Genomic DNA, 19784 nt, shown 5'->3' on the forward strand with positions numbered 1-19784 from the left:
TGTGCTCGCCAGAAAGACAGAGAGAGACAGAGAGATAGAAAGCAAGAAATCACCCCCCAGAGGGGATGGTCATGCCGCAATCCCTTCTCCTCCATTCTCCTCTCGGCGGGATCTTGGGCACGCACACACACGCGCCCGGTGTGAGTTTTAAGCCACCGGGTCCGAGACGCGAACCGTGGTCGACTACGTGGGAGTCCAACGACATAGCCATTACACTAACTGCTGGTTCCCTACTTTTTAGTTTCTTAAACTAGGACTCCTAGGGGCTGATGAGTTGAGTGGTGGTTAGAAGCTCTGGACTTTCACGTGACTGACCGCAGTTTGAGTCCTGGACCTGGCGACTTGTTTTCTCACTTTCCCTCACTCTGTTCCTCTCTGATAAAATTAAAATAAATAAATAAAGTTAAATAAAATAATTCTTTAAAAAAAAAAACCTACAAAAACATGCATACAATGTGTAAAAATCAAATCTAGGATACACACAGTCATCTTCACTGAGCATTACGTTATGTTGTGCAAATTTCATTTATTTTTTTGGATTGGAAACAATATATTTATTTATTTATTTGATAGAGAGATTTTTGCTATAGGGTGGGTGTGCTCGCCAAAGAGATAAAGTGAGAAATCACCATCCAGAGGGGATGGCCACACCACGATGCCCTCTCCTCTATCCACTTCTATGGATTTTGGGCACACCTGCACACATGCCTGGCATGAATTTCAAGCTGCCAGGTCCAGAACTTGAACTGCAGTTGGCCATGTGGAAGTCTAGCAATGTAACTGGGTTTTTTTTGTTTTTTTTTTTTTTTTTGAGAGGTTTTGCTTATAGGGCGTGTGCGCTCGCCAGTCAGACAGACAGAGAGACAAAAAGCGAGAAATCACCCCCCAGGGGGGATGGTCATGCCGCAATCCCTTCTCCTCCATTCTCCTCTCGGGATCTTGGGCACGCACGCACACGCGCCCAGCGTGAGTTTTAAGCCACCGGGTCCGGGACATGAATCGCGGTCATCTACATGGGATTCCAGTGACATAGCCATTACGCTAACTGCTGGTTCCCAGGTTGGGGATTTGAACCACAACCTTGGCCATGTAGGATCCAGCTGCTTTAACCACCATGTCACTTGCTGGCCAGGTCATTTTATTTTTTAATTAAAAAAAAATTTCTTTTGATGCCAGAGGGCAAGTGTGTATTCCTAAGAGAGAGAGAAAGCACCCCTTAACAGGGTCTGGTCATGGCTTCAGTCAGTCCATTTTCCTCCAATTCTCTACCCTGTCAGGATCCTGAGCATGTGTGTGTGTGTGTGTGTGTGTGTGTGTGTGTGCTCAGTGTTTTTTAACCGGGGTCAGGACTTGAACCCTGGTTGGCCTTGTGTGATTTGGCATCCTCTGTGCATTGCTTAACTGCTATGCTATAGAGTCAGTCCTAGTATAGTCTTTCATATTCTCTTTTCTATACCAGGGGTCAGCAAACCAAGACCCACACACCGAACCCAGTGTGTTTTTGTAAATAGAGTTTGATAGGAACACAGCCAAACTCATTCATTTACATAATGTCTATAGCTGCTTTTCCACTACCCCAGCCAAGCTGAGTCATTGAGGCACTGTGTGGCCCACCAAGCCTGAAATACTGGCTCTTTACAGAGAATGTTTGCTAACCCCTGATTCATAGGATAAAATTCCCATTATGAAAATGCTGATTTAAAGAGAAAGTTTTCAAAATGTTAATAGGTATTTAGGCCAGCTGGTGTCATGTGTGTCTGTTTTTTATTTTTTATTTTTCCCCTTAAATTTGCATAGAGTGCATGTGCTCACCAGAGAGAGAAAAAGAAAATAAGAAAGCACCCACCTCCGGGGGGGGTGGGGGTGGGAATGACAACACCCCAATTATTTCTCCTCCATTCTCCTCTTGGGTATATTCACATGCACCCACATTTTTCAAGCTGTTGGGTCCGGGACTCCAACCACACGGTCAGCCATATGGAATCCACACCATTTGATTGTCCTTCCTTTTCTTTTAGTTTATTTTCTTCATTCTTTTTTTAGAATTATTTTATTTAACTTTATTTATTTATTTATTTATTTTAATTTGACCAGAGAGGGACAGAGAGAGAGAGAAAGTGAGAAAGCAAGCCACCAGGTCTGGGACTCAAACTATGGTTGGCCATGTGGGAGTGCAGCACCCCTAACCACCATGCCACCTGATGGTCTCCTATTCTTTTTAAAAATTCTTCTACAGGTGAAAGAGACCGAGAGAGAGAGAGACAGCACTCCCAACAGAGTTTTCATGTCATAATCCACTCCTAGCTTCACTCAGCCCAGGATCGTGTGTACACGCATGCCTGGCAAGTTCAGGGATGTTTCCAGACTCAACACAAAACCTTGGGGTGTAAGTCAGCCGTGCCCCGCCACCCGCACCTCCCCCCACACACTTGTTTTTAAGCAGAAAATCCATTTCTGAGCTCTTTCCCACGAGCTACGTTTGTATTAGTCTGTTCTTTCTGATGGCTCACTGGTGCCCTTCACGGCAGAATTCAATGCAACACACTGAAACCCAAATATTTGCTGGCTCTGATACTGATGACCACATGTTTCGATGTCCTATGTCCCGGAAGAAGCCATTTTCCATCTCATGCTTCAAACTATCCAGTGGCTTCCCAGTTGACTGGGTTACAAACCAAATGCCCATGGCCTCCCATGTGGCCCTGTGACCTGGCTCTCAGCTGGCCTCCTGGAGCTGTGCTGCCTCTTAGCCTCTGTGCTTGTTTCGCTTCCTCAACCCCCTTTCCGGCTTTGCCCCAGGTTAGTCACAGCTCTCTGTTACCAGTGGCAGAAACCCACTTCCAACAGCCTACGCCTGAATGAGAGCTCACCGACCCATGGACTGCACGGTCCGAGAAGACCGGACTCAGTCTCCATGGACATTCCAGCCCCCATGGGAGGCTCTCTCTGTTGTCTTTATTCTCAGTCTTCCCCCACCGCCCCCAAGATTCAAAGACATCTCTAAGTTTGCAATGCTGTTAGCCACCTAGTGAAAAGAGCACTCTCACTTCCTCCCGGGGCTCCAGAAAAGGCCCTGAGGGTGACAGCTCACTGAATCAGCTGAGGTCACGTAACCATCCCCGAGCCAATCACTATGACCAGCAGGGTAAGCTACACCATTAGTCAACCCTGGGGCTCGCGCCTCTCCTCCTCCCACAGCACTGGAGGGGGACCTGCCCCACCTGAAACACAAGCACTGGTCAAGCCAAGGGGCTGGGACTGAAGAAGGAAAATGGCTACTGGAAAGCAGATCGACAGGTGTCCATGGAGGGTCACTCTGCCGGGAACACCCTTGTGAGATCATGCTTCACAGCTTTGTAAGAGGAGGCGAATGATTGGAAATGGCACAATGGTCTCTCTTTTTTTAAGAATTCATTTAATTTTATTTATTATTATTTAAAGTTTTTGCTATAGGGCACATGCGCGAGAGAGAGAGAAAGGGAGAAAGTGAGAAAGCAAGTAACCAGGTCCAGGATTCGAACCACAGTTAGCCACATGGGAGTCCAATGCCCTAACTACCACACCACCTGCTGGTCCCCACAACTATCTCTTTTTTTTTTCTAAAGAATTACTTAACTTTATTTCTTCATTTATTTAAATTTGACCAGAGAGGGACAGAGTGAGAGAGAGAAAGAGAGAAAGTGAGAAAGCAAGTCACCAGGTCTGGGACTTGAACCATGGTTGGCCATGTGGGAATCCAGCACCCTTAACCATCATGCCACCTGCAGGCCATAGCTATCTCTTAATAGCAGATTGTCAAGAAAAGTTTTCCAAATGTGCTCCAAGATCAGCTGCAGCAGCTGCCCTTGGGAATGCTTAGAAATGCAAGCTCTCAATTTCTGTTAAAGATATTTTATAGTTTAGTCAACTGGACTAGGGAGAAATGTTCACATGTTAAAATATTCACTTTGTAAGCTAAATAATGTGATTGACTGTATAAAAGAAAATGAAATAAAAATAAATTAAAAAAAGAAAAAAAGAAATGCAACCTCTCAGGGCCTGCCTCAGCTCTGCTGAGCGGGACCAACGGTCTGTTTTAACAAGGTCCCCAGGTGGCATACACGTCAGCTTTAGACTCTGGGTTAGACTATTAATATTTAATCATAAAATGGAAAGCTATTGGGCATTTTAGTTTCAGAAACCATCTTCTGGGATGCATGAGATTTGAATGTATTAGTCAGGGGTCTCCAGAGAAACAGAACCCAATAGAATCGATTGATCATGGGGTTGGTTTGCACAATTATGGAGGCTGGGAGGTCTCACGATCTGCTCTGTGTGAACTGGAAAGCTAGAAAAGCCAAGTCTGCAGGCCTGAAAACCAGAGGAGGTTGGGGTGGGCAGTAAGACCCAGAGTCAGAATGTCCAGAACCAGGTGCTTCCATGTGGAAGGCAGGAGGAGATGGGTACTGACCGGTTCAAGCTGGTTCAAACTGATTCTGGCCGGTTCAAACCGGTTCTGACCGGTTCAATCTGATTCTGACCGGTTCAATGCGGTTATGACCGGTTCAAACCGGTACTGACCAGTTCAAGCTGGTTCAAACCAGTTCTGGCCAGTTCAAGTTGGTTCAAACCAGTTCTGGCCTGTTCAAGCTGGTTCAAACCGGATCTGGCCTGTTCAAGCTGGTTCAAACCGGATCTGGCCTGTTCAAGCTGGTTCAAACTGGTTCTGACCGGTTCAAACCGGTTCTGGCCGGTTAAAATTGGTTCTCACCGGTTCAAGCTGGTTCAGGCCGGTTCAAATTGGTTCAATGCGTTTTTGGCCTGTTCAAACCGGTTCTGGCCGGTTCAAGCTAGTTCAAACCGGTTCTGGCGAGATCAAGCTGGTTCAAAACGGTTCTGGCCGGTTCAAGGTGGTTCAAACCGGTTCTGGTGAGATCAAGCTGGTTGAAACCAGTTCTGGCCGGTTCAAGCTGATTCTGGCCGGTTCAAGCTGGTTGAAACCGGTTCAGGCCAGTTCAAGCTGGTTCAAGGCGGTTCTGGCCGGTTCAAGCTGGTTCAAGCCGGTTCTGGCCAGTTCAAGCTGGTTCAAACCGATTTCTGGCCGGTTCAATGTGGGTCTGGCCTGTTCAAACTGGTTCTGACCGGTTCAAAGTGGTTCTGGCCGGTTCAATCTGGTCCAAACCGGTTCTGGCCAGTTCAAAGCGGTTCTGGCCGGTTCAAGCTGGTTCTAACCGGTTCAAGCCAGTTCTGGCCTGTTCAAACTGGTTCTGGCCAGTTCAAGCTGGTTCTGACCAGTTCAATCTGGTTCAAACCGGTTCTCACCGATTCAAGTTGGTTCAATGCGGTTCTGGCTGGTTCAAACCAGTTCTTGCCAGTTCAAGCTGTTTCAAACCGGTTCTGACTGTACGAGCTGGTTCAAAGCGGTTCAAGCTGGTTCAATGCTGTTTCGACCGGTTCAAGCTGGTTCTGACTGGTTCAAGCCGGTTCTGACCGGTTCAAGCTGGCTCAAACCAGTTCAAGCTGGTTCAATGCATTTTTGACCGGTTCAAGCTGGTTCAAACCGGTTCTGGCCGGTTCAAGCTGGTTTAAGCTGGTTCTGGTCGGTTCAAATCGGTTCTGGCCAGAACAAGCTGGTTCGAACCGGTTCTGGCTGGTTCAATCTGGTTCAATGCGGTTCTGGCCGGTTCAAGCTGGTTCAAACCGGTTCTGGCCGGTTCAAGCTTGCTCAAACCCGTTCTGACCAGTTCTGACCGGTTCAAACCGGTTCTGGCCGGTTCAAACCGGTTCTGGCCGGTTCAAGCTGGTTCAAACCGGTTCTGGCTGGCTCAAGTCGGTTCTGGCCAGTTCAAGCTGGTTCATACCAGTTCTGGCCGGGTCAAACCGATTGTGGTCGGTTCAAGCTGGTTCAAACCGGTTCTGGCCGGTTCAAGCTGGTTCAATGCGGTTCTGGCCTGTTTAAACTGGTTCTGGCCAGTTCAAGCTGGTTCAAACCAGTTCTGACTGGTTCAATCCGGAGAGAGCAAATCTACCCTTCCCCTGCTGGTTGTATCTGGGCCCTTAACAGACGAGATGGTGCATGCCCACACCCGTGAGGGTGGATCTTTTCTCAGGGTACTGACTCAAATGCTTCTCTTCTGGAAACACTCTCAGAGACACACTCAAATAATTGCTCACCAGCTATTTGGTATTCCTTAACCCAGTCACATTGACACTGAAAATTAACCATCACCTCAGGGCCAGCAGATGGCGTAGCGGTTTAGGCGCTGGACTCTCACGTGGTCGACTGTAGTTCAAGTCCTGGACCTGGCAACTTGAAATCCTGAAAGGAAAATGAAGGAGAAGGGATTGCGGCGTGGCCATCTGCCCTGGGTGGGGTGATTTCTCATTTTCTATCTCTCTGTCTCTCTCTGTCTCCCTGGCAAATGCACATGCCACAAATGCACGCGCCCTATCACAAAAGAAAAAAACCATCACATTGAATAAGAGTAAGTTGCTCATTAGTTACAAAAGCAGCAGTCAGTTTTCTGGCACTGAATTTAGCTGTTCAGTTTTTTTGGGGCCATTAATTTTTGTGGCAGCTGTTTTTAATTAGCTTTGTTGACATCCATTCTCAGGCTGGCCCTACTGCCACGTGGTTAAAGGAGCTGGATCCCAGTTCAGCAACTTGGAAAACATGCAGGGTGCATATGCATGTGTGCCTAAGGTCCCAACAGGATGGAGAAGAGGAGAAGGGATTGTGACGTGACCATGTTCCAATAAAAAGGTGCCAACCCCTCCCCTACCGTCTCTCTGTCTCTCTGGCAAGCACATATGCTCTCTGGCAATTAAAAAAAAAGAAAAAAAATCAAGGACTGGTAGATGGTATGGTGGTTAAGGGAGCTGGACTCCCACATGGCCGACTGTGGTTCAAGTCCTGGATCTGGTGGCTTGCTTTCTCACTTTCCCTCTCTCCCTCTCTGACTCTGTCCCTCTCTGGTCAAATTTAAAAATAAATAAAGTTAAATAAAATAATGGTTTAAAATAAATCTATTCTCAAAATTCCTATCCTTTGCCTAAAAGCCAAAAGGGAAGCAATTAGATTTGTCAGCTTCTTCCCCTTAAAGCTAGTGATGGCTATTTAAGAGCAAGCCGGCTGAAGGAGTCCTAGAGATATTTTATTTTCCATCCCCAACATAAATAGGGGCAAATGCAACTGCCAAGATCTTTCTCATTCTTTTTTTTTTTTTTTGAGAGGTTTCTTCACTATAGGGCACATGCGCTCGCCAGACAGACAGAGAGAGACAGAGAGATAGAAAGCAAGAAATCACTCCCCCAGGAGGGATGGCCACGCCACAATCCCTTCTCCTCCATTCTCCTCTCAAGATCTCGGGCACGCACGGACATGCGCCCGGCATGAGTTTAAGCCACCGGGTCCAGGACGCGAACCGTGGTCGACTACGTGGGAGTCCAGCGACATAGCCATTACACTAACTACTGGTCCTATTTTTTTTTTCGCTATAGGGTTCATGCACTCATTGGAGAGGCAAAAAAGAGACAGAGAAACAAAAAGCAAGAAATCACCCCCAAGGATGATGGCCATACTGTAATCTCTTCTCCTTCATTCTCCTCTCAGGATTTTAGGCATTTATGCACACATAACTAATGTAAGTTTCAAGTTGCTGGGTCTGGGACTCGAACCACAGTCAACCACTTGGGAGTCCAGCGCCTTAACCACTATGGCACCTTCTAGTTCTCCTTTCTCTCTCTCTCTTCTGCTATTGAATGCATGCACTTGCAGGGGAGAGAGAGAGAGTGAGAAAGAGAAAGTGAGAAAGCACCCTCTCGGGGGATGGCCTTGCTGCAGTCCCTTCTCCTTCAATCTCCTCTTGGCATATTGGACATTCGTGCACATGTTCCCGGTGTGTTTTTCAAGTCACTGGGTTTGGGACTTGAATTGTGTAGTTAGTTGGCTATGTGGGATCCAGCCACCTTAACTACCAGTCCATTCATTGGCCCGCCTCTTCTCATTCCTTATTCTTCTTGTCTGGAACATGGGTGCAATGCCTGGAGGTGCACAGCCACCTTGTAACCAGGAGGTAAAAATCAGCATGCAAAAGATAGTGCAGCAGGCCAGCCAGTGACACAGTGGTTAAGGTGGCTGGATCCCACATGGCTGACCATGCGGTTCAAGTCCTGGACTAGGTGCTGGATGTGCGTGAGAGTATGCCCAAAATCCCAAAGAGAAGGAAGATGAAGGAGAGAGGATTATGGTGTGACCATCCCCCATGGGGGTGCTTTCTCATTTTCCCTCTCCACGTCTATCTTTGATGAGTGCACGTACCCTCTGGCAAATTTAAAAAAAAAAAAAAAAAGATGATGCAGCAGAAAAGTAGGAGCCGGGTACACTGATGACCTACACCCTCCTTGGACTGCCACCTTCGGGTTTCTTGTTTGGGGAAGAATATAATCCTCTTTTTTCCTAAGGCTACCATAGAATTTCTTGTACTTACAGGCAAATACATTCCTAATAGATACAGCATTTAGGGCTATGTGGATGAACCAAACTGACTCCATTTTTTAAATTTTAATTTTTTAAAATAATTATTTCATTTAATTTTATTTATTTTAATTTGACCAGAGAGGGACAGAGTGAGAGAGAGAGAGAGAGAGGGAAAGTGAGAAAGCAAGATGCCAGGTCTAGGACTCGAACCACTGTCAGCCATGCAGGAGTCCAATGCCCTTAACTACCACCACAAACCTGCCAGATTCCTCCCCCCTTTTTTTAAGAGAGATTTTTGCTATTGGGTATGTGCGCTCACTGGAGAGACAGAGACAGAGAGACAGACAGAAAATGAGAAATCACCCCCTGAGGGGATGACCACACCGCAGTCCCTTCTCCTCCATTCTCCTTTCGGGATATTGGCGTGATTTTAAGCCACTGGGCCCAGGACTCGAACTGTGGTCAACTACATGAGAGTGCAGTGATTATAACCATTATACAATCTGCTGGTCCCTTTAATTTTAATTTTAATTATTATTATTTTTTTAGAGGTTTCTGCTATTGGGCATGTGTGATTGCTGGAGAGACAGAGACAGAGAGCAAGAAATCACCCCCTCATGGTGAAGTCCCTTCCCCTCCATTCTTTCAATGATTTTGGGTACTTACGCACATGTGCTGGGTGTGAGTGTGAGGTTTTGTTTTGTTTTGTTTTGCTATAGGGCATGTGTGCTCGTCAGACAGACAGAGAGAGACAGAGAGATAGAAAGCGAGAAATCACTTCCCAGAGGGGAAGGCCATGCCGCAATCCCTTCTCCTCCGTTCTCCTCTCAGGATCTTGGGCACGCACGCACACACGCCCGGCGGTGTGAGTGTGAGTTTTAAGCCACTGTGTCCAGGACTAAAACCGCAGTTGACTACGTGGGAGTCCAGCAACATAACCATTACAAATTGACCCCATTTTATGAGAACTAATAACGCTGCCTTTGTGCCTGTTCCCTGTCCTCGCCCTAGAGTAATCTTTTAACTATCCCTGAACAGGAATTTCTGCTTAAGTTACACCCTCTAGAAATTTTTACCCAAGGTAGTGACACCAATCCTCTTCCTAGGAAAATAGCTTGTACTACTGGTCTGAAGCTCACTGGCACCACTGGCCTTCGAGAAAGGAAAGGCTAGCAACCTTTGGTCTGGGGCAGTCATGTCGTCCCAGGTAACCTGCTCTCTCCCGAAAGTCTATCCCTATTGTGCTTGCCAAAGAGAGACAGAGAGAGAGAGAGAGAGGGAGGAAGAAAGCACCCTCCACAGGGCGTGGTCATGCCGTAATCTGTTCTCCATTTCTCCACCACCTCAGGTGGAGTATGCATGCACTCGTGCCTGGTGTGTTTCTCAGGCTTCGGGTCCAGACTCAGACTGCACCTTCGGCCACGTGGAATCTGACTGCTTTAACTGCCAGGCCTGGGGGCTGGCCCTGGATGACTTTTACTGTATGTAAATTACACTTCAAGGACAGTTGGGCTGGGCCTGGATCCCACATGGTGGACTTCATGCTTCGAGTCCCAGACCCAGCAGCTTAAAAAACACACTGGGAGCCTACGTGTGCATGCCCAAAACCTCATGGAAGAAGGAGACGGGATTGCATGCAATGTGGCCATCCTCCTGGGGGTGATTTCTCTCTCTCTTTCTCTTTCTCTCTCTCTCTCTCCAGTGAGCACACACATTCTATAGCAAACTTAAATAACTCTGGCATCTTTGAATCAGTCATAAACTGCAGTTAGCTTGAAATCAGCCATGAAGGGAATATTCACACCACGGAAATTGACAAAATGCTACAAACTAGAGCAGGATTTTTTTTTTTCCTGGAGATCTTTACCAGCCAAAGGGGAATTTGAAGGATTTCACTGGTCAGAAATCAGAGAGCACTGTCAATTAGTACCCAAAAACCAGGACGGGCTTTGAACACAAAAGAGAAACTTGCTGGGTCAGGGAGGAACTAAGGTCTGAGTAGTTTACTGGCTTTTCTCTCAAAGCACCGATTCCTTTAAAGTAAAACCAAGGCACTATGAGGGAAGTGACCCTTGATCACTTAAGGGGCTCACTCATCTTTGTTTAATGCCCAAATGCTAACCCACTGGTAAGGAGGATGGTGCTATTGTCTAGAACTGAGGTCAAAGATTACTGCACAAAGATCCCCTTCTCCCTCCCCCCTCTCTCCTCTCCCCTATTTGCAGTAGGGATCAGATAGGAAAATGGCTACAGATATGTGGCAAAGCATAAAGCATAGCCTCCCAAAATAAAGTAAAAGTTCAAAAATCCCTGTGCAATGATTATGCTACAGCAAATACTGCCTCTTCCAGGAAACTCCAGGCCTTCGCGGTCCGGGCACAATCACTTAGCTGCTTACAGAGCTGCAGCCCTGCACCACCTTCTCAGCCTCGGGAAAGGAAAAACAGGAAGTCCCCAGTTACTGATGCTCGATTTGAGGGCAAGATGCAGCAGACCGCTGGCCCTCACCTGCCTGTGAAGTTGTTCAGCAGCAGGAGGGATCGTGAAAATCCACACAACGAAGAGACAGCACAGTGACTTTCCATCCAATTGCTGGTACCCTCCCGCCACAGCCCTGAGGACATCTGACAGGACTGAAAAATCCCTTTCCCTTCTTCCCCACAGATACCCTTCCCCACCTCCCTCACCCCTGCTGTTAAATGCCCCAAGCTGTTCTTATTATGGTAATTGTCCCCTCTTTGTAGGACTCAAAAGAAGATAGAACTGGGTGAAAGCAGGCATCAATTTCAGTAGACAGAAAACCAAACCATTGTGCCCCTTGCTCCTGTGCTCGGTGTGAGCACGTGCCCAGAATCCCAAGAGGAAAGTGGAGGATAAGGGATTGTCGAGTGGCCATGGGGGGGGGGGCGTGATTTCTCACTTTCCCTCTCTCTCTGGAGTGCATGCATTATGTGGCAAAAACCTACCAAAAACCCCCAAAACGTTATTGATTTTCATGGCTGAAAGTCACAGAGAGACAGGGACGGAGACGGAGAGACAAACAGGATTCGCACACGGCCCCCCACCCTATCTCAGCCAGCCAGGGTCACAGGTACATGCCGCACATGACAGGGAGGTCCCCGAACTTGAACTTGGGACCTTCTCATGCAGACTGCCTGGTCTTCCTTGCTGACTGCTAGCACCTGAAGAGGCTGTCTGTAGGGCCCAGGAACACAGCAGAAGGCTGGATGTCCCGAATGCGAAATCACCAGCATCTTGAAGGTGGGCAGAAATGTCCCCTCGATGAGTTGTAGGAGGGGGCAGCTCCTGACCACAGGGCCACGCAAGCCGGCTGGCAGTGTTGTCTGTATGGAGCCGACACTGCGCATGACCGCCCTTCCCGTTAACCCCAGGGGAAGAGGTGGCAGGGAGAGCGGAGGCAGGTGGGGAGGGATGCCCCTAACCACATTACCCTGCAGGAATCAGATTAGGAATCTCAACTAGAGGGGCCTAGAGGGGCCAGGGGTTCCAGGAAGGGCAAGCTGAGAGGCAGAGGAGTGATTTCCAGGCATCCCCATTAAGCTTGTCTTTCAGTCCGTCCTTCGCCACTGCGGAAGCTCTCACCACTCAGAGCAGATCCTCTGCAGAGGGAGAAGCAAGGTTGAGCCCAGGACTCCCAGGACCTGCCTCTGAAGATGCTCCCTCTGCGGCCTCCACATTGCTCCCACCGGCGCTGAGCTTTGAAAATCAACCACCATGTGGGTAACCCTGATCAGTATTTCTTTTTTCTTATTCTTATTTTTCATACTTTTTTAAATAAAAGTTTATTTATTTATTTTCTTCATGAGCAAGAGAGACAGAGAAAGCGAGACAGCATTCACCTCCAGCCTCAGCCAGCCTTGGGTCATGGCCACGGGTGAGCATCTCCAGATGGAAACCCAGAACCTTCCTATGGGTCTGCCTCATGTAGCATCCTGTTACTGCTGTGCCACCAGCCGGTCCCTTTTTTTCTTTTTCGTACACTGAAAGCTTAAGAAAGAGTAAGGGGCCAGCAGATTGATTGTGGTTCCAGTCCTGGACCCCATGGCTTCAAACACATCAGACACATGTGTGTGTGCATGCCCAAAATCCCCATGGGAGAGTGGAGGACAGCGGATTGCAACATGGTCATCCCCCTCTTGGGGGTGATTTCTCACTTTCGTTCTCACTGTCTCTGTCTCTGTCACTCTCCCCAGTGAGTACATACTCTATAAGGCAGAAAAACCTTTATTAAAAAAAAAAAAAGAGGAGCCAGCAGGTGGCATGGTAGTGGTTAAAGGTGCTAGATTCCCACATGGCTGACTGTGGTTCAAGTCCCAGATCTGGAGTTTTGCTTTCTCACTTGCCCTTTCTCTTTCTCTGTCTCACTCTGGTCAAACTAAAAAAAAAAAAAAAAAAAAAAAAGAAATAACAAACAGAATTAAATAAATAAATAAATATTTAAAAAAATAAAAATAAAAAGTAAGTGCATGCCACCGGCTCGTGGCATGGTGGCTAAGGGGGCTGGATCCCACATGGTTGACTGTGGGATTCAACTGGACCTGTCCACTTGAAAAACACCACAGGTGTGTGTGCCCAAAAATCCCGAAAGGAGAAAGCACAGAAGGGATTGGGCATGACCATCCTCCACGGGGATGTCTCCTCACGTTTTCTCTTTCTCTTTGGCAAGTGCATATGTCCTTTAACAAAATTAAAAATAATAACAATAATAATTTTTTTAAAGAAATTTTTCCTATAGGGCACACGTGCTTGCTGGAGAGACAGACAGAAAGACAAAAGCGAGAAATCACCCCCCCGGGGGGGGGATGACCACACTGCAATTCCTCCTCCTTTATTCTTCTCTCGGGATTTTGGGCATGCATGCACACATGCCTAGCATGAGATCTAAGCTACCAGGTCCAGGACTTGAACCATGGTCGACTATGCAGGAGTCCAGTGACATAACCATTTTGCCCCTGTACCAAACTTTTTTTTTTTGAGAGGTTTTTCACTATAGGGCGCATGTGCTCGCCAGAGAGAGACAGAGAGACAGAAAGCGAGAAATCACCCCCCAGGGGGGATGGCCACACCGCAATCCCTTCTCCACCGTTCTCCTCTCGGGATCGTGGGCACACGCGCACACGCGCCCGGCGTGAGTTTTAAGCCACCTGGTCTAGGATGCAAACCGTGGTCGACTATGTGGGTATCCAGCGACATAGCCATTATGCTAACTACTGGTCCCGAGCACACAGTTCTTTTCAGAAGGGGTCAGAGGAGGCCCGTGTGGAGGAATTAGGAAGGGAGGCCGGGCAGGAGGCCACCACAGGTGTATTAATGAGAAGGTTATTCTGTGAGCAATTGGCCCGCACATCTGTGGGGGCTTCTGGGAGCTTCTGAGGCATGCATACACTCCTCAGACTTACTTCACCTGAGGGGTGAGCACCCTCATAACTGAGGTGAGCTCCAGGGACAGCGCCCCTGTGCTCTACCTCCTCTGGTCAGGTCCATGGATGCCAGAGGACGTTCTCAGGTGGAGACACCAAACAGGCGTCTGGAACCCCCACATCTAGGTGGCTCATGCTCCACGTTCATTTCCAGTTTTTAGGGGCCGGTTGGTGGCGTGGTGGTTAAGAGAGCTGGACTCCCACATGGCTGACCACAGTTTGAGTCCTCGACCTGGCGGCTTGCTTTCTCTTTTTCTCTCTCTTTCTCACTTTATCCCTCTCTGGTCAAATTAAAATAAATAAATAAAGTTAAATAAAAAATGATTAAAAGAAGAAGAAGAAGACTAAAATCATGCACTAGCCACGACCCTGCGCATTGCAGATGACTGACGGAGAAGAACGGTGTTGTGGAGAGTTCTGGACGGGCCATTCTGTGCCCCAGTCAGAAGTGACACCCGACTCTTCTGCTCACGACTCCGGCGGGAATTATCCACGGGGCCTCACTGAACTGACAGGAGGACAGGAAGCACCCTTCCCACTGAGCCCGGGCAGTAAAGAGCTGGAGCTTGGTGCTCAGTGCAGAGCAGCAGCGCTTCCCACAGGTCCCCAGCTCTTGCAGGATAAGGCCTGGGCTTGTGAGCATACAAACCACTTCTGACACGTGTCTCCTCCCAATTTCCAACCTTTTTAAAAAAAAAACATTTGTATATCTATTTTTTGGGTTTTCGGAAAAGTCACAACGTGTTTTTCTATGCAAAAATGTTTTGTGACTTTTCTGATGACCCAATATCTGTAGTGATTTCGGGCAGTACTTCTCTCTGTGTAAAAGAATTGTTTTTAGCTTTATGTATTTATTATTATTATTTTCCGGTTTGATCAGAGAGAGAGAGAAAGTGAGAAAGCAAACCACCAAACCAGGGATTTGAACCACAATTGGTCATAGGGGAGTCCAGAGCCTTTAATCACCATACCACCTGCCAGCCACTGGCTGTATTTCTCTTGAATTGAACCATGGTCAGCCATGTGGGAGTCCAGCACATCAACCACCATGCCACCTGCTGGCACCCTAATTTCTGATCTTAAAAATCAGAACTAGGATCCAGCTGATGGCATAATGGTTACCTCGCTAGACCCCCATCTAGTCAACCAAAGTTTGAGTCTCGGACTCAGCTGCTTAAAACAGGCTGGGCACTGGGGCCGGCAGGTGGCGTGGTGGTTAAGGGTGCTGGACTCCCACATGGCTGACCACAGTTTGAGTCTCAGACCTGGTAGCTTAGTTTCCCTCTCTGGTCAAATAAAAAAAAATAAGTAGATAAATAAAGTTAAATAAAATCATTCTTCAAAACAAAACAAAACACGCTGGGTGCATGCACATTGCATGCGTGCCCAAAATCCTGAGAGGAGAATGGAGGAGAGGGATTGCAGTATGGCCTTCCCACTGAGGTAATTTCTCTCTTTCTGTCTCTCTGTCTCTCCAGCGAGTTCATAAGCCCTATAGCAAAAATCTCTTTCCAAAAAAAAAAAAAAAGAAAGAAAAGAAAAACACACTGGGCAGAACTGGAAGATGGCATAGTTGTTACATCGCTGGACTTTGAATTACCAGGTCCAGGACTCAAACTGCATTCAACCATGATTTCTTTTTTTAAGACAGATTTTTGGTATAGGGCTCATGCACTTGTCAGAGAGACAGAGAGACAGGAAGTGAGAAATCATCCCCCCCAAGGGGGATGGCCATGCCGCAATCACTTCTCCTTCATTCTCATCTTAGGATTTTGGGCATACATGCAAACATGTCTGGTGTGAGTTTTAAGCCACTGGGTTTGGGACTCAAACTGAAGTTGACGACATGGGAGTCCAGCAACATAACCATCATGCCATCTGCTGGTCCCGCTAGTTTGTTCTTTCATAAAGGTTCTAATGACTTACTATTATTGCTATTAATTAATTATTAACTAATAATAAACATGGAATCCTCATAACCTAATGACCTCATAGAGGTACCACTATTTTTTTTAGGTCTTGTCATAAAGCACATGTGCTTGCCCGAGAGAGACAGAGAGAGGGAAAATAAGACATCACCCCTCGGGGGAATGGCACACAGCAATCCCTTCTCCATTCTCCTCTCAGGATTTGGGGCACACATGCACATACACCCGGTGTGAGTTTAAGCCACCAAGTCCAGGGCTGGAACCATGGTTAGCCAGGTGGGAATCTAGCGCCTTAGCCACTGTGCTACCTACCTGTCCCAGCCCTACCTTCTAATACCATCACACTGGGGATATGATGGACTTCCGGAGGACACAGACATTCAAATGGAGCTATACTCTCATTGTGGCCTCTGTGTGGCTGGTTAGTTCAGTGTCTGCCTCCCTGGAGGGGAGCCAGGGGCCACATCTGCCTTCCACCACCCTCCTGCTCAGCTCCACTGCCGCACCCATGCTGGCTTTGGGCTGCCTGCACACATCCCAGGACACCAGCCTTGCACACGCCAGCGCTGCACACACCAGCGCCTGTCTGCCTAGAACATTTCTCTCTCCAGAGTTCCTGTGACTCACACTGTCAAGCGTCAGGGACAGTGGAACCACAGGGTGAGGGTTCAGGAGCCTGGATTCCTGAACCTGCCCTTGGTTGCAGGGAGACACTCTATTGATTGGGAAATCCTACTGTTGAATTTATAGGAACAAGACAAGCTTCCATGGTGTCAGGCCTCTGAAATGAGGGGCATATTTCTCCACGATCCTGGCGATACCCTAACCCATGGGCAGGTTATCCACAGTCCAGGGCAAAGAGTGTGTGAGCTCATTTATCCACACCAATTTTTTAATTTTAATTTTTATTTTTTTGCTTGTCCACACTTATAAAAGTCAGTCCTCAGGACCAGCAGTTGGCGTAATGGCTACGTCGCTGGACTTCCATGTAGTCGACCGCAGTTTGAGTCCCAGACCTGGTGGCTTAAACTCACACTGGGTGCGTGTGCGTGCGTGCCCAAGATCCCGAGAGGAGAATGGAGGAGAAGGGATTGCAGCATGGCCATCCTCTCTTGGGGGGAGGGGGACGGTGGTGGTGGTGGTTTCTCACTTTCTGATTCTCTTTCTCTGTCTTTCTGGTAAGCGCATGCGCCTTACAACAAAAACCTCTTAAAAAAAATGTCAGCCCTCTATCAGACACAGTGGCAATGCTCTCCCTTTGAGGCCAGCACTTGTTTTTCAGTCTTTTCTGAATCCAGTGGGGAAGAGGACATTGCCTCTCTGGCGCCCTAAAATCCCAACAGCTGAGGCCTGAATATACCGCTGCGTTTGATGCGGAGAAGGGAAGAGCAGGCTCCAAGATATGCCGACAAAATCGATGTGCTTGCACAATTGTTTTCCAGACAAAAGAGCGAATCGAACTATTTTTTACTGTCAAGAGCTAAATTGCCTGAAGACAAATACAATATACTAGAAGCAATAAGCAACAGCCCTGGGCGTGTGTCGATCTCCTCCAACATGGCAGCGTGGAGGGCCCTGGCCAAGCATCCTTGTTTCCTAAACCAATGCCTTCGCGGAGCGACCGCCTCTGTCATCCTAAACAGAGCGGTGGCCATGACTCGTAGCCGCTAGGACTTTCGACCTGAAAGCCTTCCCTTAAACTTGTTTCAGTCTATTTTTGATTCACAAATGCTCCGATTACATTTCCATAGTGGCTGTGTTAATTAATGATGATGATCCGACGTAATGACTCAGTCATTCCCTGGCCACTTGAGCAAAAAGCCAGACTGCTAACAAGCTCTAATGGCCTGACACGGAGCTCTCACCTCCCTGGGAGCTTTGAACCTGCAGTTGGATCCTGAAACACAACCCCGGAGGCTGCTGTGAGCACTGGATGTTTGATCTTCCTCATGGAAGGAGGGCCATCTGTACCCAGATTTCTCGACTGAATTCCTCTCAGAAAATAGAGCTGTCTAGCAGCATCAAGCTTGGGCCCAGAAAACCTTGGCTGGCAAAAACCAACCATTGGCCCATAGACTTACAGTTACATTATCGTATATAGTATATAGTGCTATGCTATTATGTGATATGACATCATATTATAATATTATGTTTTATAATGTTACATTATATCTTATTTTAAAGTGTTCTGTGCTATAATGTTATTTTACGTTGTATTCTATTTATTTGTTTTGTACTACACAAGAATCAAAACTCCCTACAGGCAGAAGTCTGGTGTTGTTCATCTCTGTATCCTTGTTGTCTATAAGAGTACAGTAGAACCAGTGTAATGGTTATGTCACTGGACTCCCAGGTAGTCGACCACAGTTCAAATCCTGGACTCAGTGACTTAAACTCATCCCAGGCGCATGTGCATGTGTGCCTAAGATCCTGAGAGGAGAACGGGAGAGAAGGGATTGTGGTGTGACCATCCCCCTTGGGAGGTGATTTTTCGCTTTATGTCTTTGTCTCTCTGGTGAGTGCGTGCACCCTGTAACAAAAATCTGTCTCTCTAAAAAAAGTGTACAGTAAGTATTCAAAATATGATTTTTTTGGTCAGCTCCATGGCCTAATGTTTAAACGAGCCAGATCCCACATGACTGACCATGCGGTTTGAATCCTGGACCCAGTGGCTTAAAAAACACACTGGGGGGACCAGCAGTTAGCATAATGGCTATGTCGCCAAACTCCCATGTAGTCAACCACGGTTTGAGTCCCAGACCCGGGGGCTTATACTCACGCCGGGCGCGTGTGCGTGCGTGCCCAGGATCCTGAGAGGAGAATGGAGGAGAAGGCATTGTAGTGTGGCCATCCCCCCTGGGGGGTGATTTCTCGCTTTCTGCCTCTCTGTCTTTCTCTGTCTCTCAGGTGAGCGCAAAGGTGAGCGCCCCTATAGCAAAAACCCCTCAAAAAAAAAAAAAAAAAAAAGAACCACACTGGGCATTTCTCTCCCTTCCACAACATGACATGTCATATATCTATAGGGAGGATTATCATTTCACCCACTTACTGATGAGGAGTTGGAGGAACAGAGAAGTTAAGTAACTTGCTCAAAGTCACGCAGCTAGTAGGTGCCAGAGCCACTCCAGACTGCAAGACTGCTCTTCATTTTTAGTGGCTGAAACAGAGCACATTCATTCAATGGAATGGGTTTATTAGGAAGGACTTGAAAAGTCTTTCTCCTTAACTTCTTTCCTTCCTCCCTACACATACAGGTACTCAAACAAATATTTGAATGTAAAAAAGTAGATGGTCTTTGTCTTAAAATGGGCTGCTTGCAGGGCTGGCAAGTGGCGTGGTGATTAAAGGCACTGGACTCCCACATGGCTGACTGAGGTTCGAGTCCCGTATCTGGTGGCTTGCTTTCTCACTTTCCCTCTCTGTCTTTCTCTGGTCAAATTAAATAACAATAACAACAACAACAATAATAATAAATAAAGTTGAATAAAAATAATTCTAAAAAAAAAAGGGCTGCTTGAGACCAGCAGATGGCATAATGGTTATGTCACTGGACTCCCACATAGTTGATCACAGTTCAATCCTGGACCTGGTGGCTTAAAACTCACTCTGGGCTGGGACCAGCAGTTAGCGTAATAGCTATGTCGCTGGACTCCCACGTAGTCGACCGTGGCTTGCGTCCCAGACCCGGTGGCTTAAAACTCACACCGGGCACGTGTGCGTGCGTGCCCAAGATCCCCAGAGGAGAATGGAGGAGAAGGGATTGCAGCGTGACCATCCCCCCTGGGGGGTGATTTCTCGCTTTCTGTCTCTACATCTCTCTCTGTCTGTCTGGCGAGCGCACGCACCCTATAGCGAAAAAGACCTCTCCAAAAAAAAAGAAACTCACTCTGGGCTTGTGTGCATGCATGCCTGAGATCTCAAAAGGTGAATGAAGGAGGCGGGGCGCGCCCGGCGGAA

This window comes from Tupaia chinensis, unplaced genomic scaffold (assembly GCF_000334495.1).
Source record: "Tupaia chinensis unplaced genomic scaffold, TupChi_1.0 Scaffold000602_1, whole genome shotgun sequence".
In the NCBI taxonomy this organism is placed as follows: Eukaryota; Metazoa; Chordata; class Mammalia; order Scandentia; family Tupaiidae; genus Tupaia; species Tupaia belangeri.